This window comes from Mauremys reevesii, linkage group 13 (genome assembly GCF_016161935.1).
Source record: "Mauremys reevesii isolate NIE-2019 linkage group 13, ASM1616193v1, whole genome shotgun sequence".
Taxonomy (NCBI): Eukaryota; Metazoa; Chordata; order Testudines; family Geoemydidae; genus Mauremys; species Mauremys reevesii.
In genome coordinates, this window is record NC_052635.1 from 36,974,449 (window position 1) to 36,993,996 (window position 19,548).

General features: G+C 38.9%; 1 long non-coding RNA gene across 1 annotated transcript; it reads left to right on the plus strand.

The window, feature by feature from the left end:
- The first annotated feature begins 16,599 nt into the window (after positions 1 to 16,599).
- On the plus strand, positions 16,600 to 19,162 carry LOC120379723. Its single transcript, XR_005587552.1, has 3 exons — positions 16,600 to 16,659; positions 17,561 to 17,662; positions 19,091 to 19,162. It is a non-coding gene; the product is annotated as an uncharacterized LOC120379723 (long non-coding RNA).
- Positions 19,163 to 19,548: the final 386 nt, after the last annotated feature.

Below are 19,548 nucleotides of genomic sequence, written 5' to 3' on the forward strand. Positions count from 1 at the left end.
TATAGGGTAAATTTTCTTTCAAAAAGATCTAAATTAGTAGCGTAAGTACCAATCAATGGAATTTAGACTCCTCAGTCATTTAGAAGCTTTAGAAAATTTAAACCATAGTTTCTGAAAGATTTTGACACTTTGTTTCCTATATTTATTTGTTTGCACATGTCTCTTGATGCACAAAAATAAAAAAGATGCCATTATTGTTAATGTAAGGAATACAAATCTTCAGTCAATGTTGTTCAAATAGTTGCCGAATAATGCAAATAGGAGAAAAGTTCTTTCTTCTGGACATTGCTCATAAAACAATACCAGATGAATATGCTCCCAGAGTAAACATATATTATTTCAAATTGGTCCTATATTTAAATATGAAATGAATTGACATTTTCTTGTGTCAGCTAATGAAGCTGCTGGGAAAAATCTGAGGATGAAAAATAGACAATTAAATGGTTTCTTTGGAAGCCTAAAAAGGATTTGCATATCTCTTCATGAGTTTGCAGTTCTCTTCATGCGGGGTATAGGCAAAATGCAAATGTAAATCTGTAATGTGTCTGGCATCCAGAGTGCTTCAGGTTACTGGGATGAGTTCTTTGTGTTACTGCTATCATCTGCAAAAACAGATGCCCCAGGCAGGGAAACAATGAAAAAGTAACAGGTAACCATTCCATTTCATGTTGCCACAAATACAATTCTATCAAATATTTAGTTTGCAAAAAAAGACTATAAGACAGATACAATAGGTACCGTCAAAAGCTCAGCATTCATTGCCCTGGGCACACATGGTAAATGTGTACATTCCTACACCTAAAACAGGAGATACTGCAATTGACGTCTTTTTAATGGCTCCCATTCAGCATAGACCGCTCTAAGATTGAACATGCCTCATGTGCATTGACCCAAAAGTTCATTCTTCTCTGCCACATTGTTTAATGTGGTCCACTGATCATCCAGGCCCACAGTACTACATAACTTTTTCATTTAATACAGTGGACACCAAAGATACTTAAACTTCATTCAACAATACCTCTCAGTGATATTGCAGGAACTTACCATAACTGTCACATTAGCAGCTGTACAGACATATACCAAGAGACATTCCTTGCTGTGAAAAACTTAGTCTAAAGACAAAAGGTAGAAGGAGGAAATCAGACAAAGAGATGGAGTGATTTTCCCAAAGTCACACAGTAAAACAGAACCTACCTTCTGAGTCCTACGGCGTGTTTATACTGCAGTCAGAGGTGTGACTGCAGCACAAGTGGACATATCTGACCTAGCTTTAATCTAGCTAGCTCAGATAACAATAGCAGTGAAACCATGGCAGCACACGCTGTACAAGCCCACCTGAGACCCGGGGTATTTATTTGAGTGGCTTGTTCCGTGTTGACTCCAAGCTGCTGCAGTCACACCTCTGACTGCAGTGTAGAAATATCCCTAGTCCTAGTCCCAGTCCAATGGAGCATGCTGCCTCTCGATATTTCAAAGGATATGCTGACATTCTTGGGCCATAAACATAAGAACCTACTGTCTTAGTAGAGCCATGGTTGTGCTACTATTTATCTAATTATCTACTAATTATCATATCATATCATTATTATATCATCTTACCATTATCATCATGGGGAAGGGATAGCTCAGTGGTTTGAGCATTGGCCTCCTAAACCCAGGGTTGTGAGTTCAATCCTTAAGGGGCCCATTTACGGGTCTGGGGCAAAAAAAATAGTTGGGGATTGGGGTCCTGCTTTGAGCAGGGGGTTGGACTATATGACCTCCTGAGGTCCCTTCCAGCCCTGATATTCTGTGATACAGCTACATCAGGGTTTCTCAAACAGGGGTCGCCACTTGTGTAGGGAAAGCCCCTGGCAGGCTGGGCCAGTGTGTTTACCTGCCCTGTCCACAGATCCAGCCAATCACAGTTCCCACTGGCCGCGGATCGCTGCTCTGGGCCAATGGGAGCTGCTGGAAGCGGCCTGCACCGCTTCCTGCAGCTCCCATTGGCCCGGAGCAGTGATCCGCACCTGCTGGGAGCCACAATCAGCCAGACCTGCAGACGGGGCAGGTAAACACACCGGCCTGGCCCCCCAGGGCCTTTCACTACACAGGCAGCAACCTCTGTTTGAGAAACCCTGAGCTACATAGTTTATAGAAATTGTTTCCTCACTTTGCCCTTCTAAACTTTCATTGATTGCTATGGATATGGGCCATGTACACAGAGCTACAGATTTTCATTCCATTGGTATCCACCATTAACTGCTGATATATACCAGTATATGCAAATGGAGGATCAAACCCATTGTATATAACTTTAAGGACAGATTTTCAAAAGGCTCAGCAATGACTACCCTTCTGAAACTCTGGCTACATCATTTAAGTGCCTAAGTAGGAGCTGAGCTCTTTTGAAAATATGGCCTTTAAGTGCATGATTCTTGTAGATCCAAGATTTCCTTACTCAGACAAAATTCATCTAGCCTGAGTCAGACATCAAGCCATCAGGACTGAGGGCCAGATTTTCAAAGATATCTAGGCATCTAAAGCTATAGATAGGCACCTACTGGGATTTTTAAAAGTACCTAAGATGCTTAGGTGCCTAATTTCCACTGAAATCTTTGGGACCTAGAGACCTAATGTTCTTAAGTCCCACTACGTTTCTGTCTGCATCTTTAGATGCCTTCGTACCTTTGCAAATCTGGCCCTGAGTCCCAGAGTAAATAGCAAACATTACAAAAACATAAAACCACCAATATTTTAAACACACATAAATCCCTTGACTTTGGCTGCAAATCACTTATACAGAACGTGCCACGTTAATTATAACTAGTTTTTAACTACACATACGCAATAAGCATTTCACAGATGCAGAATATAATTAGACGTGTGCCAGGTGGCTGATACCTACTACCCACATCTCATTCTCATTGCACAGCAGGAAAACACTGGAGATGCACACAGGCCTCTGCAATACACACTGCCTTCCCAAAGACATTAAGTGTTAACTTTCAAATAAGAACTTTATACAGAGAATAGGAATTTATACATAATTAGTCTGAACAAATTTTTGTTTGAGTTGTTTTGTGCTTGATGTATTAATCTTAGAGGTAGCCAAATAGCATCTAGAGAATACTAAATTCAGCAAGTGGTTGTCTGGTTTGTTTCATTATGGCTTTTTGAGGAGTTTTTTATGTTTTTTTGTTTTCTGCACAACCGCATGATTTTTTTTCAAATATGTTGAGTAACTGCTAGTATTCAAGGTATATTACAATAGGCATGTTTGAGCACTAACAGAATAGAAGCTTTGAAACGGGTCACCTAAATCTGATTGATCCTAATTCAGTGCCCACTAAATTCGATAGGAGTTTTTCCATTAATTTCAAAAGGTATTGAATTTGTTCCTGCTTCCTGCTTGGATTATTTAAGTTTTATTAAGAGTACTTAGAATGGGTCACTTACATGTACTAAATGTCAAATACATATTTTATTCACTTGAATCATCCAGACCACCCCCCAGCCTTTGTGTATTCACAAACAGGTGCAAATCAGTGGCTAATCAGATCCACTTTCATGGAAAGGTATCACAGATATTAAGTCCCTGAGCTGTATGAAAAATCAGTTCCTAATTGATTTACCCCAGGTTATATAGAGAGCCAAAAAGAAAACTGAGGTCACCTGGCTCTCGCTCCTGTGTATATTAACCACCAGCTCAACCTTCCTACCTGGAATGGAAGGGTCACAACTTCTTCAGGTCAGGCCACCAAGCCTAAAACTGTCAGACCACTGTCAGTCAAGCTGGGCACAGCTAATGACCAGTTGCCTTTTTCATCTGGTACATGCCACCTTCCCAGGGAGAGCAGTCCTTGTCTCTTTGAACTGACTTCTGGCTCTGCGGAGGCTATGATCTTTATCTAATTTGTTGCCAGCTCTGCAGAGAGTAGGCTTCTTGCCTGCTGCCAACTATGCCTGTTGGCACAAAAATCTCTGTCCTTGGAAAAATGCATTCACATCAAAAGAGTCAGCCAGAGGGCTGGGGTGTAATATTGTAATAAATTTGCATGTAAAATTCAAACAGAAAAGAACTACCCATATCCTGTGGTCACATCTCAGTGTAGCAGACACTGGGCTCCTGCAGATGTGTGCACAACTGAAAGTCCCTAATGCTGACAAATCAGGTAGTTCGGGTTAGCTGTCTGAATGGGCCATGGAGGAGAAACTCTCTCCAGCTTCAGAAACTGTTCTTTGTAGCACATGATCTCTGCAGGACCTTCTCTAATTTCTGGCAGACATTGTGTCGCTGAGTATGCAAAAGGTATTTCTGTACCTAGAGAATCGGAACAGCCCATCTTCAACAACAAAAACCATTGCATACAGATTTCCAGACAACTTTAAAAAAAAAAGGATTAACACATTACTAAAAAATACAATATTTGTGCAGGAGACTTTGGCTAAAGGATTGTTATGAGAGCAAAAAGGCTTTTCTAGAGGGGATGGGAGAGCTCATTCTGCCAAATTCAGAACAAGGTCATAAATGTAGAGCTGTATAATGATTACATATTCCTCTACTGCATTTTATACCTCAAAATCAAGAGATTCTTCTGGCTTTTGAGATCATTTTGTGGTCAGTTCAGTGCTGACTTCTGCAGATCAGAGAGACACAATTTGTGCTCTCTCAGAGACATTATCTTTCATATTTTTCTTGGGTTTTTTTTCCCTTAATATAAAATAAGTCAGACTAAAATTATGAAGTAGCTCTTCATGAGTGGAAAAAAATATATACCTTGTGTTTTAAATCTAGAACAGATCTCAAAGGGCTGCTGTATTTTTTTTCTGTCTTATTACCCTGGTTATCCCAGAAGTGAAGGAAGAATTCTTTGCAAACAAGTGTCCTTCCTATTTGCTCAGAGCAGGCCTTGCGTTTCTATGGCTCTTAGAGAAGATGGAATACAACTGCTTGTGTTTTAAAATGGATTGTAAGAGCCATATTCTCCTTTTAATGCACATCTGTGGCTCATCTTGAGAACAGAATCTATCCCTCAGAGTTTAAAGCAGAAAAAAAAGGATACATAACAGAGAAAAAGTGAGCATCTGACAATTTATTTGTAAGATGAAAGGAACAAAATTGAAGTGCAGGTAACTTATTCTTTTTTAAAGTTTGTTATGAAGGACATGAATTATGCTTTGCTGTTGTTTCATCAGTACAGAAAAACCACAACTGTTTCTACAGTTGAAATAAACCATTTCACTTGCTAATCAAGCCACTGAAGATGTTTATTCCTTGTTCTTCTTTTCACTAGTCCTCTATTTTTTACTCTGATTCCTTACTCCCCTCCCATTCCATGTTTCTTTAACTTTCTTTGTCCTAGAGCTGGGTGAAATTTCAGATGAATGGTTTATTCAACAAAAAAAAAAAATCAATTTCCGTTGATGTGAAACTATTTGCAAATTTGATGCAAAATTCACAAAACAGTGAAAATTTGGAAATTCACAAAATGGTCAGAGGAGGAGGAGGGTGTGGTGGTGCTGATTTCCTTCTCTCTCACTTATAGCCTCTAGCCCAGTACTTAGGGCACTCACTTGGATGCAGGAGACCCAGGTTTGAATTCATACTCTGAAACAAAATGGACTTTTTTGATTCACAAAAAAATTGGAAAAAATTCAGATTTAGTTCAACCTGAATGATTTTTTTTTCAGTTTTTCAGAACTGCTACCAAACCAAGTCATTATTCACTCAGCTCTACCCCTGAATGCTAGTAGATTGTTAAAAAAAACTCCAGAATCCTTCAAGGTTTCCAGGCACTTCACCTCCTTCACACTCTGCTCAATATTAGAAGGTTCGTGTTATCCAAGAACCAAATCCAGTTTGCATTACTCATGTGAGTCGTCCTGGTGATATAAAAACCATTGCAATTGATCACTTGAGGAACACAAGCAGTATTTCTTCCCAGGGCAGCACATGAAGATACTAACCTGTTGAAATTAATGGGAGTCTTTCTGTTGATGTGAATGGGCTTTGGATCAGGTGCTTGATGATATTTACTGCATATGTTTGGCTAGATAGTACACACAGACACACAAAGGAACATTAGAACCACCATATAGAGTAGACCAATTACTTGTCAAATCCAGTAATTTGGTTTATATAGCCAATACATGGTTGTTCCAGGGAAGGCCTGGTCAACCAACAACAACATCACAATCCTAGTGCACTTAGGCCTGGTCTACACTGGCTGGGGGGGGGATTGATCTAATTTACGCAACTTCAGTTATATGAATAACATAGTTGACGTTGACATACTTAGATCTACTCACCGCAGTGACTTCACGGCGGTGAGTCAACTGCTGCCGCTCCCCCGTCAACTTCGCCTGTGCCTCTCGTGCCGGTGGAGTACAGGAGTCAACAGGAGAGTGCTTGGGGGTCGATTTATCACATCTAGACTAGATGCAATAAATCGAGCCTCGCTGAATCGATCGCTGCCTGCCGATCCGGTGGGTAGTATAGACATACCCTCAGTCATGTATGAGAGAAGAATGTCCTCATGGTGAGAGAAAAATATTCTTCCTGACCACAGCCAATGATCACTTTATGCCCTGAAGCATGAATAGTGATAGTAAAATAAGTGTATTAAATTTATATATCATTGACCAAGTGAACCTAATTGTGATTTACTTTTTGTCTTGGAAAAAAATCTTTTATTCAAGACTTACAAGCACCAGAAAGAACAAATCAGTATTCAAACACCACATCTCAATCATCTGCAGAAGATGGATTACAGGCTTCTAAGAAATGAGGGGGGAACAATATTTTAATTATTTTTAATTACACCATAACAAAAGCTGTTACAGACCAAATAATACCTTAAAACTAATTATCAGTCTGAATATTAAGAAAGGCTTTTCAAAGCTTAATAGAAATAAAAATGGATAGGACAAAAATTAAAGAAAAAAAATACTAGAAAAGAGAATAAAACAATCTATGGAAGAAGACACACAACCCTTCTGGGAGGATTAGGGGCACTGACTTGAATAGCATAGTGTTGGATCACACCCAAATATATCTCCAACTGAAGGTATGCACTGAAATCAAATATCACCTTCTGTATATTCAGGAAAAACATTATTATACTTCTGCCACCCCTGCCAGGCATATACTCTACTATACTTCTGAATTTTCTAGCCTAGAAACCAGGACAACGTTCATAAATGTTTAGGTCAGCCTTTGAATAAAGACCCGAATAACTACAAACTCCAAGTAGTGCTTTTAAAAGAAGAATTTCAAAGTTAATACCATAGTGAGAATGTGAATTACTGCTGCACCTGGCGAAAGCCTCTCTCTTCCCCTGAATGTTAGGAGTTCTTAAGAACATAAGAACGGCCATACTGGGTCAGACTAAAGGTCAATCTAGCCCAGTATCCTGTCTTCCAACATTGGCCAATGCCAGGTGCCCCAGAGGGAATTAACAGAACAGGTAATCATCAAGTGATCCATCCCCTCTTGCCCATTCCCAGTTTCTGGCAAACAGAGGCTAGGGACTAGCCATTGATGGACCTATCCTCCATGAATGTATCTAGTTCTTTTTTGAACTCAGTTATAATTTTGGCCTTCACAGCATCCTCTGGCAAGGAGTTCCACAGGTTGACTGTGGAAAAAATACCTCCTTTTGTTTGTTTTAAAGCTGCTGTCTATTAATTTCATTTGGTGACCCCTATTTCTTGTGTTATGACAAGGAGTAAATAACACTTCCTTATTTACTTTCTCCACACCAGTCATGATTTTATAGACCTCTGTCATATCTCCACTTAGTCATCTCTTTTCCAGGCTGAATAGTCCCAGTCTTATTAAGCGCTCCTCATATGAAAGCTGTTCCAAACCCCTAATCATTTTTGTTGCCTTTTTCTGAATCTTTTGTGTGCCCACCAAAGGTTCAGTCAATATTTTGCTATCTGGGCCTCTGAGGTACATGGGATGTTTTCTTACATCACTTTCAGAATAACTGTCTTCCAGCACTGCTATCCCCCAAGAATATTCTGAATCTTAATGGAGTCTCTGGGATGGATTGTTTTGAATAAAGGACTCCATTGGTTCCATCCCTGGCTCTGCTGTTGAGATGCAAAGTCGCAGCCTCGCTGTGTCTCAGGTTACCCATCTATAAAAGAAGCATAATACTTATCTCCCTTGCAAGGCTATTGTGGGGCTGGTAATATACCATCTCCCATACAATGGACTGTGTTGCCCAAACCAGAGCTGAACTAAGTTTGTTCATTGAGTAGTGAGTAGTAGTCTTGTCATGCAGACAAGAGAGCACTGGTGAATTTGGTGCTCTTTGACGAGATGTTGAATTGGCAGATGTGGAGTGGAGAATCCACATGTGATTAAGCCAATTCTTATTCTGAAAGCATTTAAACATGTGCCTAATTCCCACTGAAACTAATTGGACTTAATCACATTCTTAAGTGCGTTGCTGAATCAGGGCATTTATCCACAGAACAGGTAAGGAGAAGAAGTGCAAGCTTTGCCCTCACCCACCAAAGGTCATTGGGGAACGCCACGTAGGGTGAGCTTGGATTTCATACTACAGCAGTGGTTTGTCACAGGATAGTAAATGAGGGCCTTCCCGGCTCAGTACCAGTTACAGCATAATGTGTGACATAATGTTAAGTAACACACTCCCCTTAGGGAATTAAATGCCAACCACACACAGAATTTCTGATTCACTCTGGAGTATTGCTGACAAAGTTTAATCTCTAGCCTGGTGTGAAAAATTTCACACAGACGTTGGAAAAGTGAAAAAAAAATTAGATTTTGCTGTTTAAGCAGTTTTCTATTTTAGCAAACACAGCGGCTGAGGGAGTTCCAGATAGTTCTAGCTAGTTCAGCTTGATAACAGGAGGAATGAAGAAAGGACAGATGGGTGACAGGAGTCTATGCATTTTTTTCTTAAATTTAAACTATTAGGCTGAGGGTTTTTTATCTTTGTTCCCAGAAGGTAGCACCTTTTTCCCCAAATAATCTCTTTGAAGTCAATGGGACTACTCATGAATGAATTCCTATTAAGCATAAATAAGAGTATTAGAATCTGGCCCTTAATTATTTGCTGGGCAAAGTCATTGTAACACAATATCTCTATCTGGTGTTTAATTTGCGATATTCCTGCTTTTCAACAGTACCACATGCAAAAATGCTAGGCATTTCACTAGACATGTTCTCATTATCTTCAGTTGCAAAAAAAGCAATTTTCACAGTTAAAAATTGCTTTTCCTGTTGAAAGCTATTTCTCTCCAGCTTGAAAAAAAAAAGCTACAGTTGACTTGCTTTAATTCCATATCCCTTTGCCTCAGTTAAATAAAGTCCTATGAATTAGAAATCCAGACTGGAGAAATTCATTGCAATGCAATGTGATCCCAGAGAACAAAAATAAAATTAAAAGTTTGATCTTAGACAGCGTTGGCTAAATTAATTGTTAATAATCTTCCTGATATATCTAGCTCTTAGTTCTGTTTCCATGTTATGATTTTCCCCAGTTGGTTTGTTATAATTGTTTAATGGATAATTTGTGCAAACAAATTTTATCCAACAAATTGCTTGCAAATTTGCATGAGCATTAATTATCCATTATTTGTGCTGCAAAACTGATGAACTAGATCACATGATATTCTTTCTCCTCCCCAATTGGATGACCTGAGCATTATAAGAAGTGGAGTTTCATTTTTGTTTGCAAATTATTCACAAATATTTGTAAATGTTGGACAAAGGTATGAGAGCACTTCCAGTGAAAGTACTCATAAAATATGTATTAATGTGACTGCTCAGGATAGTCTTACTGATTAAAATTTACCTGTCCAAATATATGCAAATAAGCAAATATGAACACCAACAAAGCATATTCAAATTTCATTTACACAGAAATATATGAACATTTCTCTCTATATTCACCTCATCAGAGACAGAATATTAGCAAAATTAATGTAAAAATATACAAGTTGTATGAAAATATTAGATTAATGACTGTTATGTTACCATTCTTACACTGACAGGTGATAAACATAATCATTTTAATGTCTAAGCTTTTAAATCTGATAATGTTTGTTGCACTAGCTTTAAGCTAGAGGAATACGTAGACTGAGGGCCCAGTCATCTCCCATTAAATATAGTGGAAAGATTCCTATTCACGACAGTGACTCATGCCCTATGTTAGTTTACACAACTAAAGGTGTTTTTATTTTAAAATGAAATTTTAGGCTTTGAAGTAAAACAAATTTTTAGACTCTCCCTGCATAAAATCCAGCACATCTCCTTATGTTAATTACTTTAAAATAACCATTTTTTAATTCTTTCTTGTCCTTAAAGATATTTGCCACATCTGGTAAAAATGCTGAGAGGTTTGCAGAAAGACATAGATTTTATACAAATACATGCAACTACAGAGAAGCTGCTTTCTGATAAATATTCAGCATTATCGAGAAGGTATTTATGGTGTCTGACTGCTGGATTCTGTGACTATGGGTGTGGGCCAGTTATCTAGCTTCTGAACATTCTATCCTGTGTCCAGAGGTTGGAGTGAAGGAGGCCAGAGCTCAGCTGAGACAAAGGTAAAACAAAACCAAAGGACTTAAACGTAAATTCACCAGCCAAGACAGAAGGTGGTGTTGGGCTGTCTTCCAATTTACAGCTTCTGGGGAGACAGTTCAGAGGTAAGCTAGGAGGATAGCATCTGCCACAGGGATGGGGATGCTGATGCAGTTTTGGAAATGACCCAACATTTAGAATGCCTGGAGATGAAGTCAAGTAGGAGCTGCAGAGCTTGTGGGGGGAACTCCACTCACAGAGGTGAGGCACCTGAAGAAACACAAGGCTAACACAGCCTCAGTGAGAATCTACCAGTTGCTCACTACTGATTCCAAACTAAATGAGATCCATCACACTCTTTTGAGGAGGCACTTTCTTTAGGTATTCAATAACCTTTCCTACGCTTTTTCAGTAGGTCAATTTACTCAATAAATTAAGGGTGAAAGCCTGGCTATGCTGAAATCAAAGGCAAAACTCCTATTGACTTCAATGGTTCCAGGGTTTCACCCCACTCATACAAGTGCTCATAAGAGTAGACCAATGATTAACACCCACTTGTCACTAATTCCATAGAAGTACTATTGCTCTGTCTTTAGAACACACAATCCCAACTGAGCTGCAAGGAGTTCTTAGCAATGTCTACAATAGCACTTTTGTTGGTACTGAACGACATAAGTTTCCCCAACAAAAGCGCCAGTGTGAACAGTGCTAGGTCAGTAAGGGATGCTCTCCCGCCAACATACCTACCACCACTCATTGGGGGGGTGATTTAATTATACCAACGGGAGTGCTCTCTCCCTCCAGCATAGAGCAGCTCTACACAGGAGAACTTACAGCAGCGCTGTGCCGCTGTAAGGTCTGTAGTGTAGTTTAGTGTAGTGTAGACACAGCCTTAGTCTAAGTGGTGCTTGTTTACCTGAACTGGAAAAGCAGCTTGTACTGCATCTTGTGTTTCCTCCTCTGGCATTTTTGCTAGAAATTTGCTTTGAAACTGGGGTCACTGAGCACATTAATAAAGAATTTTAAAATAAGCTTATGAAAATTGTATGATACATATCACTAGCTAGTCTTAACAGAAAATAGCGGCGTTAATGGTAAGGAAAACAAGTCTGTGCTATCTACTGAAAAAAATAAGGTGGTGTGGATTTCAGTGACTTGGGAAATATATGAATCACCCCAAATTATTAATAATTACGCTAGATAATGATATATTTAATAGAAAGGAACTAAAAACATGCAGCATATTTTTACTGACAACATGTTTCCATGTTTAGTATAATTATAGAGCAGCACAGGAAAGCATTTGATTTGAGGTATTAAATAAGTGATGAGAATTCAATAAAATACTGACTTGGGTTTTTAAAATATTTATTCTTTTGAAAGCGGAAGAAGAGAGAAATAAGATGATTGTACAAAACATGAAATTGTGGCTCTCAGGTTCAGTGGATAGTCCAGCTTGTTTCTTCTCCTAGTAGCACAGGGTACCAATGTGGTGTGATAACTGGCATAGAATCCTCTGGCAAACACTGAGGCAGAGTATGGACTCCTTCTTGAGCTATCACATGTCCTGGCCAGAGTATCTGTAAAATTCCCTCCGATTGCAACCCTTCTTTCTCCCATAGAGATTTCCATGGTGCAAAAAGGAGACACAGGGAGTGTGTGTGAGACCAAAATGCATCTGCCTTATCTTGAGGCTTCCTCAGCTATGGAGAGAACTGGGAGATATGATCTTTTTAAAGGTAATTTCTACTGTTTCTCCCCTGCCCTCTTGCAATGGCATAGATTGAAGATCCAGTCTTGTATGCATCCCTCAGTTGCAATAACTGTTAGAGCCCTGGTGCTTCTGGTCTTGGGTTCATGATGGTAGTTTTGGATTACATAGGCTATTTCCAGTGAAATGAAAATTTAAAAAGCTGCAAATATTGGCCACAGGAAGTTACTCCTCCAAAGGATAAAATCCTAGATGGCAGCCACTTTCAAAGGTTTAAAAGCTATTTTTGAGTACCTAGAATCCTGTACAGACATAATCAATAACAACTTCAAAGTTCTGAATTTTTTAATGAAAAAGGACATGATTTTCTTGAAAATCTTACAAAAAATCCATACTTTGTTTTTTACCAGCTCTAAATAATAAAGTGAAGCTGACATATTAATGCAATAGTTCAGAACCATGTTTAGTCTTCTCTCTTAAATATACAGCGATGGATCAGCAGCAGGAGTGAACCAGCTCCATACAAGTCAATAACAACACAAATGGTGGATTCTCTGTACCCTCAAGTCTTTAAATCTGAGGATTTCCGTAACTCAGCCAGAGCTTCTGGGCCTATTGCAGGAGTGAGTGGTGGAGGTTTCTGTGGCCTACAATGTACAGGAGGCCAGACTACATGATCATGATGGTCCCTTCTGTCCTTAAAGTCTGAGTCACTAGAATTGTGTCAGTTTACACCATCTGAGCATCTAGCCCATAAAAAAAATAGAACAATTGCCCAGAAAAATTGTTATACGGCAAGATATATTTCTGGTTTCTGATGCATCCCAAACCATTATAGCAAGGGAAGCTGCCAACACTGGTATTATGCCAAGAGATTTCAAAGTTTAAGTGCCGGTTAACAGCATTTAAATGGTTTATTCTCCTATGCATGCATGCACGTTATTTCCATTAACACTAACGTGAGTTATGCATTTCACATCCTGAGCATGCTAGACCCCCTTAAAGATTACGTTACTCACTTGCTCTACCCATAAAACCTCAGTTGGTAAAATTAGAAATGTGTAAAAATCTCCTACTGTTTGGGTACATATTAATTAAGAGCCTTCCACATTAGGCTGAAGATTTTTTTTTTTTGCATAACAGTTCAGTGACACTTTTATTAGCTGAGAAAGCCACTCCATGAATTAAAACAGAAACACAAAAATAAGTTTGTCATTTAAAAATAATTGGGCTCGATCTTAAGTTTTTGGCAAGAGTTGCATTCGGACATTGAGCAAGCTTGTATTATGGATGACATTATGTGGCTTAGTACTGACCACAAAAGGCCTTACATTTGAATCTCGCCAGTTTTCTAATTCTCACAAGGTAAGCTAGGCCAATTCTAGTCAATATTTGGATGGGAGCTCACCACTATGTCATTCTCAGAAGACCAGTATCACCACTCAGATCAGACCTACTTAGTATTAATACTTTTCACTGTCCATAATGTTCTAAAGATTCTGAATATGAATCCCAGCTCTGACTTATGTCTATGACTAGATCTATAAAGGATCATAGCAAATCCCTGGAACCAAACGCCTATAAAACTTTGAGGAACTTTGGATCTGGATCCCAAATTTGGATCTCTTTAGTTATTTATTTTTTTTTTTAATAAGACATAGGACCAGACTTTTAAAGATATAAGGTGCCTGAAGATGCACTTAGGTGCCTAAATCCCATTGTGACTCTAGCCCCAAGTACCAAAATCTCATGGAAATCAATGAGAGCTAAGCACCTTGGCTCTTTTGGGAAATCCCACTAAGAATCTATCTGCAAATGTAGGTGCCTAAATACCTTTAAAATTCTGACCCAAAATATTAATTAGAAAGGGCTAGTTAGGATATTCTGCTTTGACTCATAGGTTGGCATGGCACAGTGTATATCAAAGGAAATAAGCCCTTGCTGCATATTTTAGCTTTACACTTCTCTGATCTGGCTACTTTCATCATTTAGGGTTTGCTGTCACACCATTTCTTACCTTACAGGATCTGGGTATGAAAAGCAGGGTTCAAAACCCGTGACCTCACTAGGACAAAGAAAGAGCGAGGATACAAATTTAATACATTAATAATTTACAAATAATTTTGTCCAGTTATTTCTAATAGAATAAAAATCAATTCATCCTTTTTTTTTTTTTTTTTTGCTTAATCTCACCTGGCTTCAGAACTCTACTTTTGCTTGCTTTCGTTTATAAAATGTCAGGGATACCGCAGAGGTGGGAGGGTTGGCATGCAGTTTCAGTTGTAATTGTCATAATCTTGACGAGATTAATGTTTTGGGCAGAGTAGAAGAGAGAGGAGAGGAAGGAGGAGAAAAATGTAGGAGAAGTACAAGGAGAAAAAATTTGAAGATATAAGTTGAAAGATCCAGGAGAAAAACAGGCAATTTGTCTAGTGGCTAGAGAATTGGAGTAGACATTAGGGAACAGGTTCAAGTCTCAGCTCTGTAATCTTAGGCAAGTCATTTCCTCCGTCTGTGCCTCTTTCCCCTCCCACCCTTTGTCTCTCTTCTCTGTTTAGATCATAAGAGCTTGAGAACAGGAACTGTTCTCTCATTATGTGTGTATATATAGCGCCTAGTGTAAAGGGACCCAGATCTCAGTTTGGGCCTTCTGGTGCTATTACCATGAAAGAGGAAAGGAAGGTTGCTAAAGAAGTAAAAACAAAAACTTTTTGTTTTGTCTTTATACATTTCAGGTATTATGTATTTAAAGCCATTCTAGAAACAGAAAATTAGAATTAGATTAGAATTTAGGATGAAAGATGTGTCCTGAAGGGAGGAGAACTGGGAAGTGCTATTTTAGGAATAACATTGTGGAATATATGGAAGAAATTAGTGATAATGAAGGTATAAGGATTTGATTCTCTTACTGTTTGGGAATGAAACTGTGTGCCTAACTTGCATGGGCAATTACAGTAATTGTGCATGCAAACTGGGTAACTGAATATGCAAATATATATTTATGTCGATAATTACCTGATTGGGATGCACAGCCAATGGGCATTGCTCAGTCAATTTAGGAAAATAATTACACATGCATTTTATGAATGGCATGGCTACACTATATGAAAATCAGTCTCTTCAATTCATCTAATCTGAGGGCACTGCAGGACTGTTATGCAGTATATGTAATTTAGTTTGTGCATCTATGGGTACCTGTACTTTGTACTACGTTCCCTACAATACATTTTACTTAGACCTTTCCAGCTATGCATTTAAATGTATACCCATGGAAAGAAGATCATATCAACCATGTTCTTCCTGTTAATTGCAAATCCTTGTTATATCTGCAGTCTAAATTAATTCTACCAGCAACCATTACTTTCCATGATGGCTGAATATTCCATAAATAAATTACCAGTCCAGAGAAGGCAATGTTTGGGCATAACAGGGAGACACACAAGGTTAGCTATTAAACCATTACATGTGTGGGCTTTTAAAATAGTGAAGAACACTATGGATTTCCAAAAATTGCTGAAGGAATTTGGAATCTTAAGTCCTATTATCAAAAGTGACTCAGGCACTTAAGATCTTAGGTCCCACTGACTTGTGATGAGACTTGGGCCCAGATCCGCAAAGGCATTTAGGTACCTAATTCCCACTGAGGTCAATGGGAATTAGGCACCTAAATATCTTCAAGGATCTGGGTACTCTTTATTCAGACAAACTCCCTCTGAAATTAATGTGGGTGAAAGAAGTTCAGGACCAGGCCTCCACTTGTGTAACATTAGGGCTTTTAAATATGGCCAAGCTTAATATACAACTACAGTAAGAAATATTTGGGAGTTAATCTGGCTTTCCAAATATAGATGCATCTTAATAACCACATGTTTTCTAGCTCTGATGGCAAAAAGGAGTCTATGTTTATTTACAAGTGTCAAATTACCTGTGTGCCACTGATTTACAGTGAAAAGAGCTAATTAATACAACATATTTCAAGCAGCAGGACAGTTTTTGCTACATCTTAAACAGAACCCTTGTTATAAACTAACATACACAAATACAAGTAATAACAGTAAACGCTCGGCTGGTAACAGTGAATGGAAGGATTTGAAGTCCGGAGTCCACAAACCTGACACATTGGGAGGATTAAAAGACAATAAAAAGAAACTACAGTACCATCTCTCTTCTTGTCCAGGGGATGACCCCCGATGGTCCCATGGAATGAACCCCGACTACGCAATGAGGATGGTTCTGGAATCCTGGACAGAACCAATGAAACTGGAATGCTGGACCACAGGAACACTGAAATGTTGGAACACAGGATGCCATCATCACCAGGTAAGTGGCTTGTCCTCTTTCTTCTGTCTTATGCATTGTCCTGAGTAGGAGTACACGGACTTGCTGATGGAAATGGAAACGGGTGCGTGCAGTGTATGACACAGAGATAACCTGGTATCATACACCATAATCCTGGCCTAGCTAGGATTCCTTTCAAAGGCTGGCAATGTTGGAGACACTGACTGTCACTAGGATGGACAGCCCAGAGCAGGACTGAGGCTGCCACCTAAATAGTCTGCAGTTGCTAGACAGATTATTCAGTCACGTGATCCTAACTGCTCCATGCCTTTTCCCACTCTAATTTGAAAAAGGCAGGGGATGAGGGGCAGGAAGCTCTCCGTGAAGGAGGGGGCCTAAAATGGAGTCCTAGTTGTTGTTTTGTAAAACAAGATGGAGAACCATGCCAATTAAGATTTTCCCTCAACAGTGCCTCTTCAGGAACTGCATTTCAGCTCTGTTAAATGAAAGTATATTCAATGTATGTGGTTTAAACTTGGCATGCAGAAGTTCATTGACTCACCAGCAAGAAATGGTTCTGAAACTTGAATAGACAGGCCCAAGTTTTGTAAAACTTGATATGTTCCAAGTTCACTATGAAAGCCAGTCTTCCTCCTTTTCCTCTAAGGATATCCCCCAGGCAGACAGGGTTGCTGGAATTAGCGGTGTTGGGGTGTGCGACAGCACCCTTTGCTTGAAGCAGTTTCCATCATGTACAGGGTTTACAGTTTTGTTCAATGGCTTTTAGCACCTCCACTATAAAAATTGTTCCAACACCCCTGCAGGCAGTTTTCAAAAGAAGATCTATACTATTGCCATATATATGTGAAAATGCATAAAATGATCTGGAAAGCACTATAAGAAGAATACATGTTCTTTGTTTTGCCCAAATGATATAAAATCAAAAAAGTGCTCTCTAGCCACCATATCATGGAGAAGACAGATATGCAACCATGGGCAGCCCTCATGAAACACTATCCCTACAGAGGCCCTATTTTAGGCTGAAGGAAGTTTGGCTGACCTGGAGTCATTTTCTAAAGAGAGATTCCACTACATCATGAGCGATAAAGTCCCTCCTCCACAAGAAGGTAATGTTTCCTACAAAGGAATGTTCATCTGCTCAGTTCAGGGCTCAGTTATTAAACCTGTAGGCTATTATATTTTAGTCCACAGTCCGGAATGAATTTAATTCCTTTCTGTGAATTAGGAGGCAGCTCCTCAGCTGACGTAAATTGTCACCACTCCATTGAAATCAACAGAGATATGACAATATACATCAACTGAAGATCTGCCTCTAGGTTTCAGTGTCTTGTGTCCATGATTCCGCTCAGCTTAATAAGGTTAGAATGTGACTTGAAGACTATGGAGAGAGTCCTTGGATGAGTGGAACTCTAGATTTTATTTCTTTTAGGCAAAAAAATTAGGGGGGAGAAGGGAGGTGGGCCAAGATGGAAGTGGCATGAAAATTTCTGAAATATCATTGTTTGCCAATCTTCTTGAATGTTAGAAGAAAGCAGCAGAGACGCTTATCTGGCCACCTTCTTTATAGCCAAGATTTAGCCACCATCTCTTGGAAGTCAGAGTGTAATATTGAGGCCACTGAAAGCAGGTCAAATGATTTGTATTATTGGATTACAAATCACTGTGAAATGGAAAAAAAAATCTTAAACCACAGGATAATTTATGCAGTAATTGCCACATAATGAGCGAGTTCAACAGCAGATAATTACATGGAAAGTATTTAAATGATAACTATGTACTTTAAAAAATTGTTGCAAAATTGGGTTCATAATTAAATTATAATTATAGCAAACTCTAGACATTGATCATTCACAGAGAAATTTGTATGTTTTATTTTCAGTGTTTTGTAGCTTATTCTTTCTGTGTGATTCATCTTCTTTTTCATATTCAGTGTTCCTTTTTCTATTGCATGAAGGATGTTACCCTTTTACATTAGCTTGCATATTACTAATTATAGAGAATATTTTCAATTAAATATTAAAGTTCCTGTTGAAATAAGGTTCATGAACATGTAAATTCTTAACCATGTATATTTTGTAGGCATTGGAGGGAGGTAATCTGATCATTTAAAGTATGTGAAACAGCAATAATAAGCTATGATTGGGAAAGCTTGGGACTAGCTCCTCAGCTGATGTAAATTGGCATAGGTCTGTTGGTGTGACACTGATTTTTACACCAGCTGAGGATCTGGTCCTTTAAGTCTGAGACCAATACGTCCAATTGCTCTTTATTTAGCACTTTCAATAACATAAGTTTTCTACATGGGGTAAAAGGGTAAACTACAGTACAGCAGAACCCCTATTTGATTAATTAATTGGTGACTGAGAAGAGAAAATAAAAATTCATACAACTGAACATCTCAATTACAGTAGGTGCAGTGCATAGGTTAATTAATTAATAATTCAGTGATGATTTACATAATAATGGTAACCAATATATACAATGTGCCTGGTTTTTCTTTGCCGACAAATCTGAGTGTTTTTAAACCTGTACAGGCAGTTGAACGTTGGCTGAAGGACTGAAGTCACATTTGGTGTCAGCAAGATGATTTCAGCAGTTGAAAAGAGGTTAATCTTTATAGATAAATATTTGTAAAAAAAAAAAATCAGGGTTCTATTAGTCTTTACACGTCAGTTGTATCTTTATATGAAATAAGGTTCTTTAAGGAATGGCATCAAGCCAAGCTGCCGCAGGAGAAGATCAGGGAGAGATTGGGCTTCAGGGAGAAAGATAGGATGCAGTGTTCACTATCTGCTGAGGAAGTGTATTCCCCCACAGGCACACAGAGGGAGCAGTCCTGGGCTCCCTCAGGCACAAGGAGTGTAATTGTGGCTGACCTTTGCCTGGGGTGAGCAACAGAGGAGTCTTCTTGTGTTCTCCAAAACTCCTGCAAAAGGACCATTCATGAGCTGGTGCTAATTAAGCCACTTGGCTCTACTTGTAAATAAACATA